We start from the raw sequence: 14,487 nt of genomic DNA, 5'->3' as shown, positions 1-14,487 counted from the left end.
TTTTCAACATACAGTAGACGCGGGACAGTCCATCAGCATTCCCTTGCTAGGTCCCCGGACTGTGTTCCTCATCAAAAAACAAAGCCTTGTGAAAGCCAGAAAACACCTTGTGACCCTTGCAGGTTTTAATTGCTTGATTCTTCTTAATTTGAGGCATGGAGAGCCTCCACCCAATGCTGTAAAAAGCCCAGTTGTGGGGCTTCTTCCAGGCCTATGTTGTTTTGGGTTTGGCGCTTCAACCAGCCTTCTGGGGGTAATCTAGAGGTCGAGTGGACCCTGTTTTTCGGTGGGAGCCCCAGTTGTATGATGGGTGGTGGAAGCGCTAGACAAACCTGGGTTGAGCAGGTGCCTATGAAAAGCAACATGACCCCGACGTGATTTGAACACGCAACCTTCTGATCTGGAGTCAGACGCGCTACCGTTGCGCCACGAGGTCTCTTGCTAATGGGCTTCGCAAGCCTTTGGCAACTCCCGTGTCTTCAATTCTTTGGGGCTTTCCCACAGTATGACTTGGTTGCACCGGCGATAGCCCTGTGCCAGCTTGGGGCGGCTACACCTGTGCGGGATTGGGCCGGTTAGCTCAGTTGGTTAGAGCATGGTGCTAATAACGCCAAGGTCGCGGGTTCGATCCCCGTACGGGCCATTCACCTTTTATTCCAGCAGCGACGGATTTCTGCGGCCCTCTGCGCGGCACCCCTATCTTTTTTTTTAGGTCTTCTGCCAGCGCCCAGGCCTTTGAGCCAGAGGCAGGCTCCCAAAACACAGAGAGAGCAGGAGGGACAGCATATGTTAAGAACCCTAGGTAAAACATGTAAACGGTCCAAGATTCTGCCAGCCAGTGCCTCACCTAGCCTTCCCCTGCGCTCAGAACTTAGGCAGGGAGCTTGTTTTTTCAACATACAGTAGACGCGGGACAGTCCATCAGCATTCCCTTGCTAGGTCCCCGGACTGTGTTCCTCATCAAAAAACAAAGCCTTGTGAAAGCCAGAAAACACCTTGTGACCCTTGCAGGTTTTAATTGCTTGATTCTTCTTAATTTGAGGCATGGAGAGCCTCCACCCAATGCTGTAAAAAGCCCAGTTGTGGGGCTTCTTCCAGGCCTATGTTGTTTTGGGTTTGGCGCTTCAACCAGCCTTCTGGGGGTAATCTAGAGGTCGAGTGGACCCTGTTTTTCGGTGGGAGCCCCAGTTGTATGATGGGTGGTGGAAGCGCTAGACGAACCTGGGTTGAGCAGGTGCCTATGAAAAGCAACATGACCCCGACGTGATTTGAACACGCAACCTTCTGATCTGGAGTCAGACGCGCTACCGTTGCGCCACGAGGTCTCTTGCTAATGGGCTTCGCAAGCCTTTGGCAACTCCCGTGTCTTCAATTCTTTGGGGCTTTCCCACAGTATGACTTGGTTGCACCGGCGATAGCCCTGTGCCAGCTTGGGGCGGCTACACCTGTGCGAGATTGGGCCGGTTAGCTCAGTTGGTTAGAGCGTGGTGCTAATAACGCCAAGGTCGCGGGTTCGATCCCCGTACGGGCCATTCACCTTTTATTCCAGCAGCAACGGATTTCTGCGGCCCTCTGCGCGGCACCCCTATCTTTTTTTTTAGGTCTTCTGCCAGCGCCCAGGCCTTTGAGCCAGAAGCAGGCTCCCAAAGCACAGAGAGAGCAGGAGGGACAGCATATGTTAAGAACCCTAGGTAAAACATGTAAACGGTCCAAGATTCTGCCAGCCAGTGCCTCACCTAGCCTTCCCCTGCGCTCAGAACTTAGGCAGGGAGCTTGTTTTTTCAACATACAGTAGACGCGGGACAGTCCATCAGCATTCCCTTGCTAGGTCCCCGGACTGTGTTCCTCATCAAAAAACAAAGCCTTGTGAAAGCCAGAAAACACCTTGTGACCCTTGCAGGTTTTAATTGCTTCATTCTTCTTAATTTGAGGCATGGAGAGCCTCCACCCAATGCTGTAAAAAGCCCAGCTGTGGGGCTTCTTCCAGGCCTATGTTGTTTTGGGTTTGGCGCTTCAACCAGCCTTCTGGGGGTAATCTAGAGGTCGAGTGGACCCTGTTTTTCGGTGGGAGCCCCAGTTGTATGATGGGTGGTGGAAGCGCTAGACAAACCTGGGTTGAGCAGGTGCCTATGAAAAGCAACATGACCCCGACGTGATTTGAACACGCAACCTTCTGATCTGGAGTCAGACGCGCTACCGTTGCGCCACGAGGTCTCTTGCTAATGGGCTTCGCAAGCCTTTGGCAACTCCCGTGTCTTCAATTCTTTGGGGCTTTCCCACAGTATGACTTGGTTGCACCGGCGATAGCCCTGTGCCAGCTTGGGGCGGCTACACCTGTGCGAGATTGGGCCGGTTAGCTCAGTTGGTTAGAGCGTGGTGCTAATAACGCCAAGGTCGCGGGTTCGATCCCCGTACGGGCCATTCACCTTTTATTCCAGCAGCGACGGATTTCTGCGGCCCTCTGCGCGGCACCCCTATCTTTTTTTTTAGGTCTTCTGCCAGCGCCCAGGCCTTTGAGCCAGAAGCAGGCTCCCAAAGCACAGAGAGAGCAGGAGGGACAGCATATGTTAAGAACCCTAGGTAAAACATGTAAACGGTCCAAGATTCTGCCAGCCAGTGCCTCACCTAGCCTTCCCCTGCGCTCAGAACTTAGGCAGGGAGCTTGTTTTTTCAACATACAGTAGACGCGGGACAGTCCATCAGCATTCCCTTGCTAGGTCCCCGGACTGTGTTCCTCATCAAAAAACAAAGCCTTGTGAAAGCCAGAAAACACCTTGTGACCCTTGCAGGTTTTAATTGCTTGATTCTTCTTAATTTGAGGCATGGAGAGCCTCCACCCAATGCTGTAAAAAGCCCAGCTGTGGGGCTTCTTCCAGGCCTATGTTGTTTTGGGTTTGGCGCTTCAACCAGCCTTCTGGGGGTAATCTAGAGGTCGAGTGGACCCTGTTTTTCGGTGGGAGCCCCAGTTGTATGATGGGTGGTGGAAGCGCTAGACGAACCTGGGTTGAGCAGGTGCCTATGAAAAGCAACATGACCCCGACGTGATTTGAACACGCAACCTTCTGATCTGGAGTCAGACGCGCTACCGTTGCGCCACGAGGTCTCTTGCTAATGGGCTTCGCAAGCCTTTGGCAACTCCCGTGTCTTCAATTCTTTGGGGCTTTCCCACAGTATGACTTGGTTGCACCGGCGATAGCCCTGTGCCAGCTTGGGGCGGCTACACCTGTGCGAGATTGGGCCGGTTAGCTCAGTTGGTTAGAGCGTGGTGCTAATAACGCCAAGGTCGCGGGTTCGATCCCCGTACGGGCCATTCACCTTTTATTCCAGCAGCGACGGATTTCTGCGGCCCTCTGCGCGGCACCCCTATCTTTTTTTTTAGGTCTTCTGCCAGCGCCCAGGCCTTTGAGCCAGAGGCAGGCTCCCAAAACACAGAGAGAGCAGGAGGGACAGCATATGTTAAGAACCCTAGGTAAAACATGTAAACGGTCCAAGATTCTGCCAGCCAGTGCCTCACCTAGCCTTCCCCTGCGCTCAGAACTTAGGCAGGGAGCTTGTTTTTTCAACATACAGTAGACGCGGGACAGTCCATCAGCATTCCCTTGCTAGGTCCCCGGACTGTGTTCCTCATCAAAAAACAAAGCCTTGTGAAAACCAGAAAACACCTTGTGACCCTTGCAGGTTTTAATTGCTTGATTCTTCTTAATTTGAGGCATGGAGAGCCTCCACCCAATGCTGTAAAAAGCCCAGTTGTGGGGCTTCTTCCAGGCCTATGTTGTTTTGGGTTTGGCGCTTCAACCAGCCTTCTGGGGGTAATCTAGAGGTCGAGTGGACCCTGTTTTTCGGTGGGAGCCCCAGTTGTATGATGGGTGGTGGAAGCGCTAGACGAACCTGGGCTGAGCAGGTGCCTATGAAAAGCAACATGACCCCGACGTGATTTGAACACGCAACCTTCTGATCTGGAGTCAGACGCGCTACCGTTGCGCCACGAGGTCTCTTGCTAATGGGCTTCGCAAGCCTTTGGCAACTCCCGTGTCTTCAATTCTTTGGGGCTTTCCCACAGTATGACTTGGTTGCACCGGCGATAGCCCTGTGCCAGCTTGGGGCGGCTACACCTGTGCGAGATTGGGCCGGTTAGCTCAGTTGGTTAGAGCGTGGTGCTAATAACGCCAAGGTCGCGGGTTCGATCCCCGTACGGGCCATTCACCTTTTATTCCAGCAGCGACGGATTTCTGCGGCCCTCTGCGCGGCACCCCTATCTTTTTTTTTAGGTCTTCTGCCAGCGCCCAGGCCTTTGAGCCAGAGGCAGGCTCCCAAAACACAGAGAGAGCAGGAGGGACAGCATATGTTAAGAACCCTAGGTAAAACATGTAAACGGTCCAAGATTCTGCCAGCCAGTGCCTCACCTAGCCTTCCCCTGCGCTCAGAACTTAGGCAGGGAGCTTGTTTTTTCAACATACAGTAGACGCAGGACAGTCCATCAGCATTCCCTTGCTAGGTCCCCGGACTGTGTTCCTCATCAAAAAACAAAGCCTTGTGAAAACCAGAAAACACCTTGTGACCCTTGCAGGTTTTAATTGCTTGATTCTTCTTAATTTGAGGCATGGAGAGCCTCCACCCAATGCTGTAAAAAGCCCAGTTGTGGGGCTTCTTCCAGGCCTATGTTGTTTTGGGTTTGGCGCTTCAACCAGCCTTCTGGGGGTAATCTAGAGGTCGAGTGGACCCTGTTTTTCGGTGGGAGCCCCAGTTGTATGATGGGTGGTGGAAGCGCTAGACGAACCTGGGCTGAGCAGGTGCCTATGAAAAGCAACATGACCCCGACGTGATTTGAACACGCAACCTTCTGATCTGGAGTCAGACGCGCTACCGTTGCGCCACGAGGTCTCTTGCTAATGGGCTTCGCAAGCCTTTGGCAACTCCCGTGTCTTCAATTCTTTGGGGCTTTCCCACAGTATGACTTGGTTGCACCGGCGATAGCCCTGTGCCAGCTTGGGGCGGCTACACCTGTGCGAGATTGGGCCGGTTAGCTCAGTTGGTTAGAGCGTGGTGCTAATAACGCCAAGGTCGCGGGTTCGATCCCCGTACGGGCCATTCACCTTTTATTCCAGCAGCGACGGATTTCTGCGGCCCTCTGCGCGGCACCCCTATCTTTTTTTTTAGGTCTTCTGCCAGCGCCCAGGCCTTTGAGCCAGAGGCAGGCTCCCAAAACACAGAGAGAGCAGGAGGGACAGCATATGTTAAGAACCCTAGGTAAAACATGTAAACGGTCCAAGATTCTGCCAGCCAGTGCCTCACCTAGCCTTCCCCTGCGCTCAGAACTTAGGCAGGGAGCTTGTTTTTTCAACATACAGTAGACGCGGGACAGTCCATCAGCATTCCCTTGCTAGGTCCCCGGACTGTGTTCCTCATCAAAAAACAAAGCCTTGTGAAAACCAGAAAACACCTTGTGACCCTTGCAGGTTTTAATTGCTTGATTCTTCTTAATTTGAGGCATGGAGAGCCTCCACCCAATGCTGTAAAAAGCCCAGTTGTGGGGCTTCTTCCAGGCCTATGTTGTTTTGGGTTTGGCGCTTCAACCAGCCTTCTGGGGGTAATCTAGAGGTCGAGTGGACCCTGTTTTTCGGTGGGAGCCCCAGTTGTATGATGGGTGGTGGAAGCGCTAGACGAACCTGGGTTGAGCAGGTGCCTATGAAAAGCAACATGACCCCGACGTGATTTGAACACGCAACCTTCTGATCTGGAGTCAGACGCGCTACCGTTGCGCCACGAGGTCTCTTGCTAATGGGCTTCGCAAGCCTTTGGCAACTCCCGTGTCTTCAATTCTTTGGGGCTTTCCCACAGTATGACTTGGTTGCACCGGCGATAGCCCTGTGCCAGCTTGGGGCGGCTACACCTGTGCGAGATTGGGCCGGTTAGCTCAGTTGGTTAGAGCGTGGTGCTAATAACGCCAAGGTCGCGGGTTCGATCCCCGTACGGGCCATTCACCTTTTATTCCAGCAGCGACGGATTTCTGCGGCCCTCTGCGCGGCACCCCTATCTTTTTTTTTAGGTCTTCTGCCAGCGCCCAGGCCTTTGAGCCAGAGGCAGGCTCCCAAAACACAGAGAGAGCAGGAGGGACAGCATATGTTAAGAACCCTAGGTAAAACATGTAAACGGTCCAAGATTCTGCCAGCCAGTGCCTCACCTAGCCTTCCCCTGCGCTCAGAACTTAGGCAGGGAGCTTGTTTTTTCAACATACAGTAGACGCGGGACAGTCCATCAGCATTCCCTTGCTAGGTCCCCGGACTGTGTTCCTCATCAAAAAACAAAGCCTTGTGAAAACCAGAAAACACCTTGTGACCCTTGCAGGTTTTAATTGCTTGATTCTTCTTAATTTGAGGCATGGAGAGCCTCCACCCAATGCTGTAAAAAGCCCAGTTGTGGGGCTTCTTCCAGGCCTATGTTGTTTTGGGTTTGGCGCTTCAACCAGCCTTCTGGGGGTAATCTAGAGGTCGAGTGGACCCTGTTTTTCGGTGGGAGCCCCAGTTGTATGATGGGTGGTGGAAGCGCTAGACGAACCTGGGTTGAGCAGGTGCCTATGAAAAGCAACATGACCCCGACGTGATTTGAACACGCAACCTTCTGATCTGGAGTCAGACGCGCTACCGTTGCGCCACGAGGTCTCTTGCTAATGGGCTTCGCAAGCCTTTGGCAACTCCCGTGTCTTCAATTCTTTGGGGCTTTCCCACAGTATGACTTGGTTGCACCGGCGATAGCCCTGTGCCAGCTTGGGGCGGCTACACCTGTGCGAGATTGGGCCGGTTAGCTCAGTTGGTTAGAGCGTGGTGCTAATAACGCCAAGGTCGCGGGTTCGATCCCCGTACGGGCCATTCACCTTTTATTCCAGCAGCGACGGATTTCTGCGGCCCTCTGCGCGGCACCCCTATCTTTTTTTTTAGGTCTTCTGCCAGCGCCCAGGCCTTTGAGCCAGAAGCAGGCTCCCAAAGCACAGAGAGAGCAGGAGGGACAGCATATGTTAAGAACCCTAGGTAAAACATGTAAACGGTCCAAGATTCTGCCAGCCAGTGCCTCACCTAGCCTTCCCCTGCGCTCAGAACTTAGGCAGGGAGCTTGTTTTTTCAACATACAGTAGACGCGGGACAGTCCATCAGCATTCCCTTGCTAGGTCCCCGGACTGTGTTCCTCATCAAAAAACAAAGCCTTGTGAAAGCCAGAAAACACCTTGTGACCCTTGCAGGTTTTAATTGCTTGATTCTTCTTAATTTGAGGCATGGAGAGCCTCCACCCAATGCTGTAAAAAGCCCAGTTGTGGGGCTTCTTCCAGGCCTATGTTGTTTTGGGGTTTGGCGCTTCAACCAGCCTTCTGGGGGTAATCTAGAGGTCGAGTGGACCCTGTTTTTCGGTGGGAGCCCCAGTTGTATGATGGGTGGTGGAAGCGCTAGACGAACCTGGGTGAGCAGGTGCCTATGAAAAGCAACATGACCCCGACGTGATTTGAACACGCAACCTTCTGATCTGGAGTCAGACGCGCTACCGTTGCGCCACGAGGTCTCTTGCTAATGGGCTTCGCAAGCCTTTGGCAACTCCCGTGTCTTCAATTCTTTGGGGCTTTCCCACAGTATGACTTGGTTGCACCGGCGATAGCCCTGTGCCAGCTTGGGGCGGCTACACCTGTGCGAGATTGGGCCGGTTAGCTCAGTTGGTTAGAGCGTGGTGCTAATAACGCCAAGGTCGCGGGTTCGATCCCCGTACGGGCCATTCACCTTTTATTCCAGCAGCGACGGATTTCTGCGGCCCTCTGCGCGGCACCCCTATCTTTTTTTTTAGGTCTTCTGCCAGCGCCCAGGCCTTTGAGCAGCCAGAAGCAGGCTCCCAAAGCACAGAGAGAGCAGGAGGGACAGCATATGTTAAGAACCCTAGGTAAAACATGTAAACGGTCCAAGATTCTGCCAGCCAGTGCCTCACCTAGCCTTCCCCTGCGCTCAGAACTTAGGCAGGGAGCTTGTTTTTTCAACATACAGTAGACGCGGGACAGTCCATCAGCATTCCCTTGCTAGGTCCCCGGACTGTGTTCCTCATCAAAAAACAAAGCCTTGTGAAAGCCAGAAAACACCTTGTGACCCTTGCAGGTTTTAATTGCTTGATTCTTCTTAATTTGAGGCATGGAGAGCCTCCACCCAATGCTGTAAAAAGCCCAGTTGTGGGGCTTCTTCCAGGCCTATGTTGTTTTGGGTTTGGCGCTTCAACCAGCCTTCTGGGGGTAATCTAGAGGTCGAGTGGACCCTGTTTTTCGGTGGGAGCCCCAGTTGTATGATGGGTGGTGGAAGCGCTAGACGAACCTGGGTTGAGCAGGTGCCTATGAAAAGCAACATGACCCCGACGTGATTTGAACACGCAACCTTCTGATCTGGAGTCAGACGCGCTACCGTTGCGCCACGAGGTCTCTTGCTAATGGGCTTCGCAAGCCTTTGGCAACTCCCGTGTCTTCAATTCTTTGGGGCTTTCCCACAGTATGACTTGGTTGCACCGGCGATAGCCCTGTGCCAGCTTGGGGCGGCTACACCTGTGCGAGATTGGGCCGGTTAGCTCAGTTGGTTAGAGCGTGGTGCTAATAACGCCAAGGTCGCGGGTTCGATCCCCGTACGGGCCATTCACCTTTTATTCCAGCAGCGACGGATTTCTGCGGCCCTCTGCGCGGCACCCCTATCTTTTTTTTTAGGTCTTCTGCCAGCGCCCAGGCCTTTGAGCCAGAGGCAGGCTCCCAAAGCACAGAGAGAGCAGGAGGGACAGCATATGTTAAGAACCCTAGGTAAAACATGTAAACGGTCCAAGATTCTGCCAGCCAGTGCCTCACCTAGCCTTCCCCTGCGCTCAGAACTTAGGCAGGGAGCTTGTTTTTTCAACATACAGTAGACGCGGGACAGTCCATCAGCATTCCCTTGCTAGGTCCCCGGACTGTGTTCCTCATCAAAAAACAAAGCCTTGTGAAAGCCAGAAAACACCTTGTGACCCTTGCAGGTTTTAATTGCTTGATTCTTCTTAATTTGAGGCATGGAGAGCCTCCACCCAATGCTGTAAAAAGCCCAGTTGTGGGGCTTCTTCCAGGCCTATGTTGTTTTGGGTTTGGCGCTTCAACCAGCCTTCTGGGGGTAATCTAGAGGTCGAGTGGACCCTGTTTTTCGGTGGGAGCCCCAGTTGTATGATGGGTGGTGGAAGCGCTAGACGAACCTGGGTTGAGCAGGTGCCTATGAAAAGCAACATGACCCCGACGTGATTTGAACACGCAACCTTCTGATCTGGAGTCAGACGCGCTACCGTTGCGCCACGAGGTCTCTTGCTAATGGGCTTCGCAAGCCTTTGGCAACTCCCGTGTCTTCAATTCTTTGGGGCTTTCCCACAGTATGACTTGGTTGCACCGGCGATAGCCCTGTGCCAGCTTGGGGCGGCTACACCTGTGCGAGATTGGGCCGGTTAGCTCAGTTGGTTAGAGCGTGGTGCTAATAACGCCAAGGTCGCGGGTTCGATCCCCGTACGGGCCATTCACCTTTTATTCCAGCAGCGACGGATTTCTGCGGCCCTCTGCGCGGCACCCCTATCTTTTTTTTTAGGTCTTCTGCCAGCGCCCAGGCCTTTGAGCCAGAGGCAGGCTCCCAAAACACAGAGAGAGCAGGAGGGACAGCATATGTTAAGAACCCTAGGTAAAACATGTAAACGGTCCAAGATTCTGCCAGCCAGTGCCTCACCTAGCCTTCCCCTGCGCTCAGAACTTAGGCAGGGAGCTTGTTTTTTCAACATACAGTAGACGCAGGACAGTCCATCAGCATTCCCTTGCTAGGTCCCCGGACTGTGTTCCTCATCAAAAAACAAAGCCTTGTGAAAGCCAGAAAACACCTTGTGACCCTTGCAGGTTTTAATTGCTTGATTCTTCTTAATTTGAGGCATGGAGAGCCTCCACCCAATGCTGTAAAAAGCCCAGTTGTGGGGCTTCTTCCAGGCCTATGTTGTTTTGGGTTTGGCGCTTCAACCAGCCTTCTGGGGGTAATCTAGAGGTCGAGTGGACCCTGTTTTTCGGTGGGAGCCCCAGTTGTATGATGGGTGGTGGAAGCGCTAGACGAACCTGGGTTGAGCAGGTGCCTATGAAAAGCAACATGACCCCGACGTGATTTGAACACGCAACCTTCTGATCTGGAGTCAGACGCGCTACCGTTGCGCCACGAGGTCTCTTGCTAATGGGCTTCGCAAGCCTTTGGCAACTCCCGTGTCTTCAATTCTTTGGGGCTTTCCCACAGTATGACTTGGTTGCACCGGCGATAGCCCTGTGCCAGCTTGGGGCGGCTACACCTGTGCGAGATTGGGCCGGTTAGCTCAGTTGGTTAGAGCGTGGTGCTAATAACGCCAAGGTCGCGGGTTCGATCCCCGTACGGGCCATTCACCTTTTATTCCAGCAGCGACGGATTTCTGCGGCCCTCTGCGCGGCACCCCTATCTTTTTTTTTAGGTCTTCTGCCAGCGCCCAGGCCTTTGAGCCAGAAGCAGGCTCCCAAAGCACAGAGAGAGCAGGAGGGACAGCATATGTTAAGAACCCTAGGTAAAACATGTAAACGGTCCAAGATTCTGCCAGCCAGTGCCTCACCTAGCCTTCCCCTGCGCTCAGAACTTAGGCAGGGAGCTTGTTTTTTCAACATACAGTAGACGCGGGACAGTCCATCAGCATTCCCTTGCTAGGTCCCCGGACTGTGTTCCTCATCAAAAAACAAAGCCTTGTGAAAGCCAGAAAACACCTTGTGACCCTTGCAGGTTTTAATTGCTTGATTCTTCTTAATTTGAGGCATGGAGAGCCTCCACCCAATGCTGTAAAAAGCCCAGTTGTGGGGCTTCTTCCAGGCCTATGTTGTTTTGGGTTTGGCGCTTCAACCAGCCTTCTGGGGGTAATCTAGAGGTCGAGTGGACCCTGTTTTTCGGTGGGAGCCCCAGTTGTATGATGGGTGGTGGAAGCGCTAGACGAACCTGGGTTGAGCAGGTGCCTATGAAAAGCAACATGACCCCGACGTGATTTGAACACGCAACCTTCTGATCTGGAGTCAGACGCGCTACCGTTGCGCCACGAGGTCTCTTGCTAATGGGCTTCGCAAGCCTTTGGCAACTCCCGTGTCTTCAATTCTTTGGGGCTTTCCCACAGTATGACTTGGTTGCACCGGCGATAGCCCTGTGCCAGCTTGGGGCGGCTACACCTGTGCGAGATTGGGCCGGTTAGCTCAGTTGGTTAGAGCGTGGTGCTAATAACGCCAAGGTCGCGGGTTCGATCCCCGTACGGGCCATTCACCTTTTATTCCAGCAGCGACGGATTTCTGCGGCCCTCTGCGCGGCACCCCTATCTTTTTTTTTAGGTCTTCTGCCAGCGCCCAGGCCTTTGAGCCAGAAGCAGGCTCCCAAAGCACAGAGAGAGCAGGAGGGACAGCATATGTTAAGAACCCTAGGTAAAACATGTAAACGGTCCAAGATTCTGCCAGCCAGTGCCTCACCTAGCCTTCCCCTGCGCTCAGAACTTAGGCAGGGAGCTTGTTTTTTCAACATACAGTAGACGCGGGACAGTCCATCAGCATTCCCTTGCTAGGTCCCCGGACTGTGTTCCTCATCAAAAAACAAAGCCTTGTGAAAGCCAGAAAACACCTTGTGACCCTTGCAGGTTTTAATTGCTTGATTCTTCTTAATTTGAGGCATGGAGAGCCTCCACCCAATGCTGTAAAAAGCCCAGTTGTGGGGCTTCTTCCAGGCCTATGTTGTTTTGGGTTTGGCGCTTCAACCAGCCTTCTGGGGGTAATCTAGAGGTCGAGTGGACCCTGTTTTTCGGTGGGGGCCCCAGTTGTATGATGGGTGGTGGAAGCGCTAGACGAACCTGGGTTGAGCAGGTGCCTATGAAAAGCAACATGACCCCGACGTGATTTGAACACGCAACCTTCTGATCTGGAGTCAGACGCGCTACCGTTGCGCCACGAGGTCTCTTGCTAATGGGCTTCGCAAGCCTTTGGCAACTCCCGTGTCTTCAATTCTTTGGGGCTTTCCCACAGTATGACTTGGTTGCACCGGCGATAGCCCTGTGCCAGCTTGGGGCGGCTACACCTGTGCGAGATTGGGCCGGTTAGCTCAGTTGGTTAGAGCGTGGTGCTAATAACGCCAAGGTCGCGGGTTCGATCCCCGTACGGGCCATTCACCTTTTATTCCAGCAGCGACGGATTTCTGCGGCCCTCTGCGCGGCACCCCTATCTTTTTTTTTAGGTCTTCTGCCAGCGCCCAGGCCTTTGAGCCAGAAGCAGGCTCCCAAAGCACAGAGAGAGCAGGAGGGACAGCATATGTTAAGAACCCTAGGTAAAACATGTAAACGGTCCAAGATTCTGCCAGCCAGTGCCTCACCTAGCCTTCCCCTGCGCTCAGAACTTAGGCAGGGAGCTTGTTTTTTCAACATACAGTAGACGCGGGACAGTCCATCAGCATTCCCTTGCTAGGTCCCCGGACTGTGTTCCTCATCAAAAAACAAAGCCTTGTGAAAGCCAGAAAACACCTTGTGACCCTTGCAGGTTTTAATTGCTTGATTCTTCTTAATTTGAGGCATGGAGAGCCTCCACCCAATGCTGTAAAAAGCCCAGTTGTGGGGCTTCTTCCAGGCCTATGTTGTTTTGGGTTTGGCGCTTCAACCAGCCTTCTGGGGGTAATCTAGAGGTCGAGTGGACCCTGTTTTTCGGTGGGAGCCCCAGTTGTATGATGGGTGGTGGAAGCGCTAGACGAACCTGGGTTGAGCAGGTGCCTATGAAAAGCAACATGACCCCGACGTGATTTGAACACGCAACCTTCTGATCTGGAGTCAGACGCGCTACCGTTGCGCCACGAGGTCTCTTGCTAATGGGCTTCGCAAGCCTTTGGCAACTCCCGTGTCTTCAATTCTTTGGGGCTTTCCCACAGTATGACTTGGTTGCACCGGCGATAGCCCTGTGCCAGCTTGGGGCGGCTACACCTGTGCGAGATTGGGCCGGTTAGCTCAGTTGGTTAGAGCGTGGTGCTAATAACGCCAAGGTCGCGGGTTCGATCCCCGTACGGGCCATTCACCTTTTATTCCAGCAGCGACGGATTTCTGCGGCCCTCTGCGCGGCACCCCTATCTTTTTTTTTAGGTCTTCTGCCAGCGCCCAGGCCTTTGAGCCAGAAGCAGGCTCCCAAAGCACAGAGAGAGCAGGAGGGACAGCATATGTTAAGAACCCTAGGTAAAACATGTAAACGGTCCAAGATTCTGCCAGCCAGTGCCTCACCTAGCCTTCCCCTGCGCTCAGAACTTAGGCAGGGAGCTTGTTTTTTCAACATACAGTAGACGCGGGACAGTCCATCAGCATTCCCTTGCTAGGTCCCCGGACTGTGTTCCTCATCAAAAAACAAAGCCTTGTGAAAGCCAGAAAACACCTTGTGACCCTTGCAGGTTTTAATTGCTTGATTCTTCTTAATTTGAGGCATGGAGAGCCTCCACCCAATGCTGTAAAAAGCCCAGTTGTGGGGCTTCTTCCAGGCCTATGTTGTTTTGGGTTTGGCGCTTCAACCAGCCTTCTGGGGGTAATCTAGAGGTCGAGTGGACCCTGTTTTTCGGTGGGAGCCCCAGTTGTATGATGGGTGGTGGAAGCGCTAGACGAACCTGGGTTGAGCAGGTGCCTATGAAAAGCAACATGACCCCGACGTGATTTGAACACGCAACCTTCTGATCTGGAGTCAGACGCGCTACCGTTGCGCCACGAGGTCTCTTGCTAATGGGCTTCGCAAGCCTTTGGCAACTCCCGTGTCTTCAATTCTTTGGGGCTTTCCCACAGTATGACTTGGTTGCACCGGCGATAGCCCTGTGCCAGCTTGGGGCGGCTACACCTGTGCGAGATTGGGCCGGTTAGCTCAGTTGGTTAGAGCGTGGTGCTAATAACGCCAAGGTCGCGGGTTCGATCCCCGTACGGGCCATTCACCTTTTATTCCAGCAGCGACGGATTTCTGCGGCCCTCTGCGCGGCACCCCTATCTTTTTTTTTAGGTCTTCTGCCAGCGCCCAGGCCTTTGAGCCAGAAGCAGGCTCCCAAAGCACAGAGAGAGCAGGAGGGACAGCATATGTTAAGAACCCTAGGTAAAACATGTAAACGGTCCAAGATTCTGCCAGCCAGTGCCTCACCTAGCCTTCCCCTGCGCTCAGAACTTAGGCAGGGAGCTTGTTTTTTCAACATACAGTAGACGCGGGACAGTCCATCAGCATTCCCTTGCTAGGTCCCCGGACTGTGTTCCTCATCAAAAAACAAAGCCTTGTGAAAGCCAGAAAACACCTTGTGACCCTTGCAGGTTTTAATTGCTTGATTCTTCTTAATTTGAGGCATGGAGAGCCTCCACCCAATGCTGTAAAAAGCCCAGTTGTGGGGCTTCTTCCAGGCCTATGTTGTTTTGGGTTTGGCGCTTCAACCAGCCTTCTGGGGGTAATCT

General features: G+C 53.2%; 32 non-coding genes across 32 annotated transcripts; 16 read left to right on the top strand and 16 right to left on the bottom strand.

The window, feature by feature from the left end:
- Positions 1 to 364: 364 nt before the first annotated feature.
- On the bottom strand, positions 365 to 436 carry TRNAW-CCA. Its single transcript has one exon. It is a non-coding gene; the product is annotated as a tRNA-Trp (tRNA).
- Positions 437 to 569: 133 nt separating this feature from the next.
- TRNAI-AAU lies at positions 570 to 643 on the top strand. Its single transcript has one exon. It is a non-coding gene; the product is annotated as a tRNA-Ile (tRNA).
- A 610-nt stretch (positions 644 to 1,253) lies between these two features.
- TRNAW-CCA lies at positions 1,254 to 1,325 on the bottom strand. Its single transcript has one exon. It is a non-coding gene; the product is annotated as a tRNA-Trp (tRNA).
- Positions 1,326 to 1,458: 133 nt separating this feature from the next.
- Positions 1,459 to 1,532, top strand: TRNAI-AAU. Its single transcript has one exon. It is a non-coding gene; the product is annotated as a tRNA-Ile (tRNA).
- A 610-nt stretch (positions 1,533 to 2,142) lies between these two features.
- TRNAW-CCA lies at positions 2,143 to 2,214 on the bottom strand. Its single transcript has one exon. It is a non-coding gene; the product is annotated as a tRNA-Trp (tRNA).
- A 133-nt stretch (positions 2,215 to 2,347) lies between these two features.
- On the top strand, positions 2,348 to 2,421 carry TRNAI-AAU. The gene has a single exon. It is a non-coding gene; the product is annotated as a tRNA-Ile (tRNA).
- Positions 2,422 to 3,031: 610 nt separating this feature from the next.
- Positions 3,032 to 3,103, bottom strand: TRNAW-CCA. Its single transcript has one exon. It is a non-coding gene; the product is annotated as a tRNA-Trp (tRNA).
- A 133-nt stretch (positions 3,104 to 3,236) lies between these two features.
- Positions 3,237 to 3,310, top strand: TRNAI-AAU. The gene has a single exon. It is a non-coding gene; the product is annotated as a tRNA-Ile (tRNA).
- Positions 3,311 to 3,920: 610 nt separating this feature from the next.
- On the bottom strand, positions 3,921 to 3,992 carry TRNAW-CCA. Its single transcript has one exon. It is a non-coding gene; the product is annotated as a tRNA-Trp (tRNA).
- A 133-nt stretch (positions 3,993 to 4,125) lies between these two features.
- TRNAI-AAU lies at positions 4,126 to 4,199 on the top strand. Its single transcript has one exon. It is a non-coding gene; the product is annotated as a tRNA-Ile (tRNA).
- A 610-nt stretch (positions 4,200 to 4,809) lies between these two features.
- TRNAW-CCA lies at positions 4,810 to 4,881 on the bottom strand. Its single transcript has one exon. It is a non-coding gene; the product is annotated as a tRNA-Trp (tRNA).
- A 133-nt stretch (positions 4,882 to 5,014) lies between these two features.
- On the top strand, positions 5,015 to 5,088 carry TRNAI-AAU. The gene has a single exon. It is a non-coding gene; the product is annotated as a tRNA-Ile (tRNA).
- Positions 5,089 to 5,698: 610 nt separating this feature from the next.
- Positions 5,699 to 5,770, bottom strand: TRNAW-CCA. Its single transcript has one exon. It is a non-coding gene; the product is annotated as a tRNA-Trp (tRNA).
- A 133-nt stretch (positions 5,771 to 5,903) lies between these two features.
- On the top strand, positions 5,904 to 5,977 carry TRNAI-AAU. Its single transcript has one exon. It is a non-coding gene; the product is annotated as a tRNA-Ile (tRNA).
- Positions 5,978 to 6,587: 610 nt separating this feature from the next.
- On the bottom strand, positions 6,588 to 6,659 carry TRNAW-CCA. The gene has a single exon. It is a non-coding gene; the product is annotated as a tRNA-Trp (tRNA).
- Positions 6,660 to 6,792: 133 nt separating this feature from the next.
- TRNAI-AAU lies at positions 6,793 to 6,866 on the top strand. Its single transcript has one exon. It is a non-coding gene; the product is annotated as a tRNA-Ile (tRNA).
- Positions 6,867 to 7,476: 610 nt separating this feature from the next.
- On the bottom strand, positions 7,477 to 7,548 carry TRNAW-CCA. Its single transcript has one exon. It is a non-coding gene; the product is annotated as a tRNA-Trp (tRNA).
- A 133-nt stretch (positions 7,549 to 7,681) lies between these two features.
- Positions 7,682 to 7,755, top strand: TRNAI-AAU. The gene has a single exon. It is a non-coding gene; the product is annotated as a tRNA-Ile (tRNA).
- A 613-nt stretch (positions 7,756 to 8,368) lies between these two features.
- On the bottom strand, positions 8,369 to 8,440 carry TRNAW-CCA. The gene has a single exon. It is a non-coding gene; the product is annotated as a tRNA-Trp (tRNA).
- Positions 8,441 to 8,573: 133 nt separating this feature from the next.
- On the top strand, positions 8,574 to 8,647 carry TRNAI-AAU. Its single transcript has one exon. It is a non-coding gene; the product is annotated as a tRNA-Ile (tRNA).
- Positions 8,648 to 9,257: 610 nt separating this feature from the next.
- Positions 9,258 to 9,329, bottom strand: TRNAW-CCA. Its single transcript has one exon. It is a non-coding gene; the product is annotated as a tRNA-Trp (tRNA).
- A 133-nt stretch (positions 9,330 to 9,462) lies between these two features.
- On the top strand, positions 9,463 to 9,536 carry TRNAI-AAU. Its single transcript has one exon. It is a non-coding gene; the product is annotated as a tRNA-Ile (tRNA).
- Positions 9,537 to 10,146: 610 nt separating this feature from the next.
- TRNAW-CCA lies at positions 10,147 to 10,218 on the bottom strand. The gene has a single exon. It is a non-coding gene; the product is annotated as a tRNA-Trp (tRNA).
- Positions 10,219 to 10,351: 133 nt separating this feature from the next.
- On the top strand, positions 10,352 to 10,425 carry TRNAI-AAU. Its single transcript has one exon. It is a non-coding gene; the product is annotated as a tRNA-Ile (tRNA).
- A 610-nt stretch (positions 10,426 to 11,035) lies between these two features.
- On the bottom strand, positions 11,036 to 11,107 carry TRNAW-CCA. The gene has a single exon. It is a non-coding gene; the product is annotated as a tRNA-Trp (tRNA).
- Positions 11,108 to 11,240: 133 nt separating this feature from the next.
- Positions 11,241 to 11,314, top strand: TRNAI-AAU. The gene has a single exon. It is a non-coding gene; the product is annotated as a tRNA-Ile (tRNA).
- Positions 11,315 to 11,924: 610 nt separating this feature from the next.
- TRNAW-CCA lies at positions 11,925 to 11,996 on the bottom strand. The gene has a single exon. It is a non-coding gene; the product is annotated as a tRNA-Trp (tRNA).
- A 133-nt stretch (positions 11,997 to 12,129) lies between these two features.
- Positions 12,130 to 12,203, top strand: TRNAI-AAU. Its single transcript has one exon. It is a non-coding gene; the product is annotated as a tRNA-Ile (tRNA).
- A 610-nt stretch (positions 12,204 to 12,813) lies between these two features.
- TRNAW-CCA lies at positions 12,814 to 12,885 on the bottom strand. Its single transcript has one exon. It is a non-coding gene; the product is annotated as a tRNA-Trp (tRNA).
- Positions 12,886 to 13,018: 133 nt separating this feature from the next.
- On the top strand, positions 13,019 to 13,092 carry TRNAI-AAU. Its single transcript has one exon. It is a non-coding gene; the product is annotated as a tRNA-Ile (tRNA).
- A 610-nt stretch (positions 13,093 to 13,702) lies between these two features.
- Positions 13,703 to 13,774, bottom strand: TRNAW-CCA. Its single transcript has one exon. It is a non-coding gene; the product is annotated as a tRNA-Trp (tRNA).
- Positions 13,775 to 13,907: 133 nt separating this feature from the next.
- Positions 13,908 to 13,981, top strand: TRNAI-AAU. The gene has a single exon. It is a non-coding gene; the product is annotated as a tRNA-Ile (tRNA).
- The last annotated feature ends 506 nt before the right edge of the window (positions 13,982 to 14,487 follow it).

Source organism: Rana temporaria, chromosome 3 (assembly GCF_905171775.1).
Source record: "Rana temporaria chromosome 3, aRanTem1.1, whole genome shotgun sequence".
NCBI lineage: Eukaryota > Metazoa > Chordata > Amphibia > Anura > Ranidae > Rana > Rana temporaria.
This window is presented reverse-complemented; position numbering and strand designations above follow the sequence as displayed.